Source organism: Giraffa tippelskirchi, chromosome 5 (genome assembly GCF_054371585.1).
Source record: "Giraffa tippelskirchi isolate mGirTip1 chromosome 5, T2T-mGirTip1v1.2.pri, whole genome shotgun sequence".
NCBI classification, from domain to species: Eukaryota; Metazoa; Chordata; class Mammalia; order Artiodactyla; family Giraffidae; genus Giraffa; species Giraffa tippelskirchi.
The window spans coordinates 30,024,331-30,030,861 of NC_137279.1; positions in this window are offsets into that span (position 1 = coordinate 30,024,331).

Below are 6,531 nucleotides of genomic sequence, written 5' to 3' on the forward strand. Positions count from 1 at the left end.
AAAGCCTGTGTGCCCAGAGCCCAAGCTCTGCAACAAGAGAAGCCACTGCAATAAGAAGCCCACGCGCCGCAACTAGAGAGTAGACTCCACTTGCTGCAACTAGAGAAAAAGGTCCACGCAGCAACAAAGACCCAGTGCAGCCCAAGAGTAAAATGAATAAAATAAAAAGTAATGATAAAAGAAGAAAAGTTATGTGAAAATAAATTGTTTTGCTAATTTGGTGAAAATACATGACCTATGTTTACATCCCAGCCCCCTTCCTGCTCCTAACTTGGAAGGGCCCCTGAAGCATAAATGTTTGGGGATCACTGTAATTCACACCTACTCACCCCACTGTCCCTGGCACCAAGTTCAGTTGCCAGGCAGGAGGGGAAGGGGACAACAGAGGATGAGATGGTTGGATGGCATCACCGACTCGATGGACAAGAGTTTGAGCAAGCTCTGGGAGTTGGTGATGGACAGGAAAGCCTGGCGTGCTGCAGTTCATGGGGTCACAAAGAGTCGGACATGACTGAGCAACAGAACTGAACTGAATCAAATAGTACGTATGTGTTCGTTGTTCTTGTTTAGTTGCTACGTCATGTTCGATTCTTGTGTCTCATGGACTACAGCCCGCCAGGCTCCACTGTCCATGGGATTCCCGAGGCAAGAATACTGGAGTGGGTGCCATTTCCTTCTCCAGGGGAATCTTCCTGACCCAAGGATCAAACTTGTGTCTCCTGCATTGGTAGGCAGATTCTTTACCACTGAAGTCCACATATGTGTTCAGTACACTTTTATAAATGGACTTAACTCAAACAACTTTTTTAGTAATCCATCTAAACAGAATGCAATACATATTCCCTAAGAATTTTCCATCTTTGTCCATTTTCATGATAAAGTGACAGTTTATGGGACATTGCAAACATTTTCCTCGTCTGTAGTTTCAGTATTGCAGTGGTTGTGATGCCTCCAGACAATGTAAGTTTCTGAATGTGTGTCCTCAAGCCTACAGCCTGCCCTGCTATTTCCCCGGTGCCTAGAAATAGGCGCTGAGTTGGGGAAGATCAGGAATACAGTTTTCTTTCTTTATGTCACCTTAGCATGCAAGAAGGATTTCTTATCTCTCCTTGCTATTCTCTGGAATTCTGCATTCAGTTGAGTACATCTCCCTTTCTCCTTTGTCTTTCACATCCCTTATTTTCTCAGCTATTTGTAAGGCCTCCTCAGACAACCACGTTGCCTTCTTGCATTTCTTTTTCTTAGGGATGGTTTTAGTCACTACCTCCTGTACAATGGTATGAACCTCCGACCATAGTTCTTCAGGCACTCAGCCTACCAGATCTAATCCCTTGAATCTATTTATCACCTCCACTGTATAAGCATAAGGGATTTGATTTAGGTCATACCTGAATTGGTCTGTCCTCAATAAAGGACAGAAATTGTATGGACCTAACAGAAGCAGAAGATATTAAGAAGAGGTGGCAAGAATATACAGAACTGTACAGAAAAGATCTTTGCAACCCAGATAATCACGATGGTGTGATCACTCACCTAGAGCCAGATATCCTGGAATGTGAAGTCAAGTGGGCCTTAGGAAGCATCACTACGAACAAAGCTAGTGGAGGTGATGGAATTCCACTTGAGCTATTTCAAATCCTGAAAGATGACACTGTGAAAGTGCTGCACTCAATATGCCAGAAAATATGGAAAACTCAGCAGTGGCCACAGCACTGGAAAAAGTCAGTTTTCTTTCCAATCCCAAAGAAAGGCAATGCCAAAGAATGCTCAGACTACCGCACAATTGCACTCATCTCACATGCTAGTAAAGTAATGCTTAAGATTCTCCAAGCCAGGCTTCAGCAATACGTGAACTGTGAACTTCAGATGTTCAAGCTGGTTTTAGAAAAGGCAGAGGAACCAGAGATCAAATTGCCAATATCCGCTGGATCATCGAAAAAGCAAGAGAGTTCCAGAAAAACATCTACCTCTGCTTGATTGACTATGCCAAAGCCTTTGACTGTGTGGATCACAATAAACTGTGGAAAATTCTGAAAGAGATGGGCATATCAGACCACCTGACCTGCCTCTTGAGAAACCTGTATGCAGGTAAGGAAGCAACAGTTAGAACTGGACATGGAACAACAGACTGATTCCAAATAGGAAAAGGAGTAGGCCAAGGCTGTATACTGTCACCCTGCTTATTTAACTTACATGCAGAGTACATCATGAGAAACGCTGGGCTGGAAGAAACAAAGGTGGAATCAAGATTGCCAGTAGAAATATCAATAACCTCAGATATGCAGATGAAACCACCCTTATGGCAGAAAGTGAAGAAGAACTAAAGAGCCTCTTGATGAAGGTGAAAGAGAGTGAAAAGTTGGCTTAAAGCTCAACATTCAGAAGACTAAGATCATGGCATCCGGTCCCATCACTTCATGGCAAATAGATGGGTAAACAGTGGAAACAGTGGCTGACTTTATTTTTCTGGGCTCCAAAATCACTGCAGATGGTGATTGCAGCCATGAAATTAAAAGACGCTTATTCCTTGGAAGGAAAGTTATGACCAACCTAGACAGCATATTAAAAAGCAGAGACATTACTTTGCCAACAAAGGTCTGTCTGGTCAAGGCTATGGTTTTTCCAGTGGTCATGTATGGATGTTAGGTTTGGACTATAAAGAAAGCTGAGCACCAAAGAATTGATGCTTTTGAACTGTGGTGTTGGAGAAGACTCTTGAGAGTCCCTTGGACTGCAAGGAGATCCAACCAGTCCATCCTAAAGGAGATCAATCCTGGTTGTTCATTGGAAGGACTGATGTTGAAGCTGAAACTCCGATACTTTGGCCACCTGATGCGAAGAGCTGACTCATTTGAAAAGACCCTGATGCTGGGAAAGATTGAGGGCAGGAGGAGAAGGGGACGACAGAGGATGAAATGGTTGGATGGCATCATCGACTCGTTGGACATGGGTTTGGGTGGACTCTGGGAGTTGGTGATGGACAGAGAGGCCTGGCATGCTGCGGTTCATGGGGTCACAAAGAGTCAGACACGACTGAGCGACTAAACTGAACTGAACAGAATGGTCTAGTGGTTTTCCCTACTTTCTTCAATTTAAGCCTGAATTTTGCAATAAGGAGCTCATGATCTGAGTCACAATCAGCTCCTGGTCTTGTTTTTGCTGACTGTATAGAGCTTCTCCATCTTCAGCTACAAGGAATATAATCAGTTTGATTTTGTTAGTGGTCAGTTGGTGATGACCATCTGTAGAGTGGTCTCTTGTGTTGTCCAAAGAAGGTGTTGCTGACCCTCTGTTGACCAGCCTGTTCTCTTGACAAAACTCTGTTAGCCTTTGCCCTGCTTCATTTTGTACTGCAAGCCCAAATTTGTCTGTTATTCCATGTATCTCTTGACTTCCTACTTCTGCATTCCCGTCCCCTATGATGAAAAGGACATCTTTTTTTGGTGTTAGTTCTAGAAGGTCATGTAGATCTTCATAGGACCAATCAACTTCTTTGGCATTAGTGGTTGGGGCATAGACTTGGGGGCGATCTTGGTTTGCCTTGAAAACAAACCAAGATCATTCTGTCATTTTTGAGATTGCACCCAAGTACTGCATTTCAGACTCTCTTGTTGATTATGAGGGCTACTCCATTTCTTCTAAAGGATTCTTGCCCACAGTAGTAGATATAATGGTCATCTGAAATAGGAAAAGGAGTACGTCAAGGCTGTATATTGTCACCCTGCTTATTTAACTTATATGCAGAGTACATCATGAGAAATGCTGGGCTGGAAGAAGCACAAGCTGGAATCAAGATTGCCGGGAGAAATATCAATAACCTCAGATATGCAGATGACACCACCCTTATGGCAGAGAGTGAAGAAGAACTAAAGAGCCTCTTGATGAAAGTGAAAGAGAAGAGTGAAAAAGTTGGCTTAAAGCTCAACGTTCAGAAAACTAAGATCATGGCATCTGGTCCCATCACTTCATGGCAAATAGATGGGGAAACAGTGGAAACAGTGGCTGACTTTATTTTTCTGGGCTCCAAAATCACTGCAGATGGTGATTGCAGCCATGAAGTTAAAAGACGCTTGCTCTTTGGAAGGAAGGTTGTGGCCAACCTAGATAGCATATTTAAAAGCAGAGACATTACTTTGCCAACAAAAGTCCGTCTAGTCAAGGCTATGGTTTTTCCAGTGGTCATGTATGGATGTGAGAGTTGGACGGTGAAGAAAGCTGAGCACCAAAGAATTGATGCTTTTGAACTGTGGTGTTGGAGAAGACTCTTGAGAGTCCCTTGGACTGCAAGGAGATCCACCCAGTCCATCCTAAAGGAGATCAGTCCTGGGTGTTCATTGGAAGGACTGATGTTGAGGCTGAGACTCCAATACTTTGGCCACCTCATGTGAAGAGTTGACTCATTGGAAAAGACCCTGATACTGGGTAGGATTGGGGGCAGGAGGAGAAGGGGACGACAGAGGATGAGATGGTTGGATGGCATCACTGACTCGATGGACATGGGTTTGGGTAGACTCCAGGAGTTGGTGATGGACAGGGAGGCCTGGTGTGCTGCAGTTCATGGGGTCGCAGAGAGTCGGACATGACTGAGCGACTGAACCGAACTGAATTAAATTCACTCCTTCCCATCCATTTTGGTTCACTGGTTCCTAAGATGTCGATGTTCACTCTTGCCATCTCCTGCTGGACTGCTCTAATTTACTTTGATTCATGGACCTAACGTTCCAAGTTCCTATGCAATATTGTTCTTTACAGCATCAGACTTTACTTTCACCACAAGACATATCCACAATTAAGCGTCATTTCTGCTTTGGCCCAGGTGCTTCATTCTTTCTGGAGCTATTAGTAATTGTCCTCCAATCTTCCCCAGCAGCATACTGGACACCTTCCACTGTGGGAAGTTCATCTTCCAGTGTCATATCTTTTTGCCTTTTCATCCTGTCCATAGGGTTCTCACAGGAAGAATACTGGAGTGGTTTGCCATATCCTCCTGCGGTGAACACGGCCAGCATGGCTCAGAGACTCACTGAGGTACACAAGCTGCTTCACCATGACAAGGGTGTAATCCATGAAGGGACCTGCTTCACCTTTATTTAACTGCAAATTATGCTGGAAATTTTCACCCATCTTTCTTCAAAATAAACTTTGGAGTCCCTTATCCAGCACCTTCAAAGTTGCTTTGGACTTTTCATTAGAATTTTGTTAAACATACTCATTAATTCCAGAAGATCTGGCATCTTCATAGTGATCCAACTCCAAGAAAGTCAAGCAGTGTGGGGGGAGATTTACTCTGATGATGGAGGCGACATGCATGGCCCACCAGTCCACTGAAGCCCTCCGGTCCCCATGCCTCACCCACATGGCCTCACGCACATGGCCTCCATAGGCTAAGGCTTTATACTCTCTTTGAGCTGGAGCTGGGGTGGGGGAGATAGAATTTTGCTCAGTCCAGTTTCCCATCCCTGAGGCCATTAGACCAACTATAGCCAAACCTCCCAACTCCAGCCTGAGATCGCTGGCTCAGTTCACAAGGTGCAGACGGGAAGATGGTAGTCAGGATCCTGAGTGTTTGTGGGGACACAGGCCCAGAAGAAGGCCCCGAACGTGAGCCTTTTATGAAGAGCACTTTTAAAAGACACTGCTTGTTGATGCTTTTGTCTCATTCTCTGCTGGAAACGATAAAAATTGCCACTGGCTGAAGGAAAATAAGGTGGGGAGGAGGAAGAGGCATGCTTCCAGCCTGGCTGGGCCCTCACACAGTGACCTGCCCCCTCCCCCAGACCCAGAGCTGCAGCCCCTCCCCTCCTTGGTTGTGCCCAGTCCCAGGGAACTGGCAGACAGGGTCCTGCAGAGATGGCCTAGCACAGCCTCTGCCCCTCCCTGAGCTGGGCTTGTTTGCAACCCAAGAGAAGAATCCAGTGTTCTGTGTGAATTTTTACAGATGCCTCTCCTTGACAAGAGAGCAAGCAAATTACTTAGTGACAAAGGCGTTTTCAGGTTCCAGAAGAGAGAGCCTGGTATAGGCAGTGTCCACAGGGGGTTGGGCGCCCGTGATAGTGTATGTGTATGTGTAGGGGGAAGCCCACCATTTCCCACTGGGAGGGGACCTCAAATCCAGCATCACCCCTTGCTGGACCGGATGATGAGCTAAGCAGGGCATCCAAAACCCTACACCAAACACCTCTCCAGCCAGATCGACGCTCTCAGGCTCTGCTTCCACAGTCCAGATCTAAACCTCCTCTTTCACCCCAAAGGGAGACTGACACCAAAGAGGCCACCCACGCAAACACAGTCAGGCTGTGCAATGGGGCCGGAGAGGGGTGGGTGGATCAGGATTCTGGAGCAGATGCCAGGGTCAGGGCCCCTCTACTGCATAGCCCTGGGTGGGCCCAGTGCCTCTCTGTGCCTCCATCCACATGGTGGGCCAGGAATAGCAGAGTACTGGCCCGCAATCTGGTTTCTGCTTGGTTGCTGATCTGATGGCCAGCAAGTCTACTGCTGCTCAGTGGACAGACAGGCTTGGCCCGCTGCCTA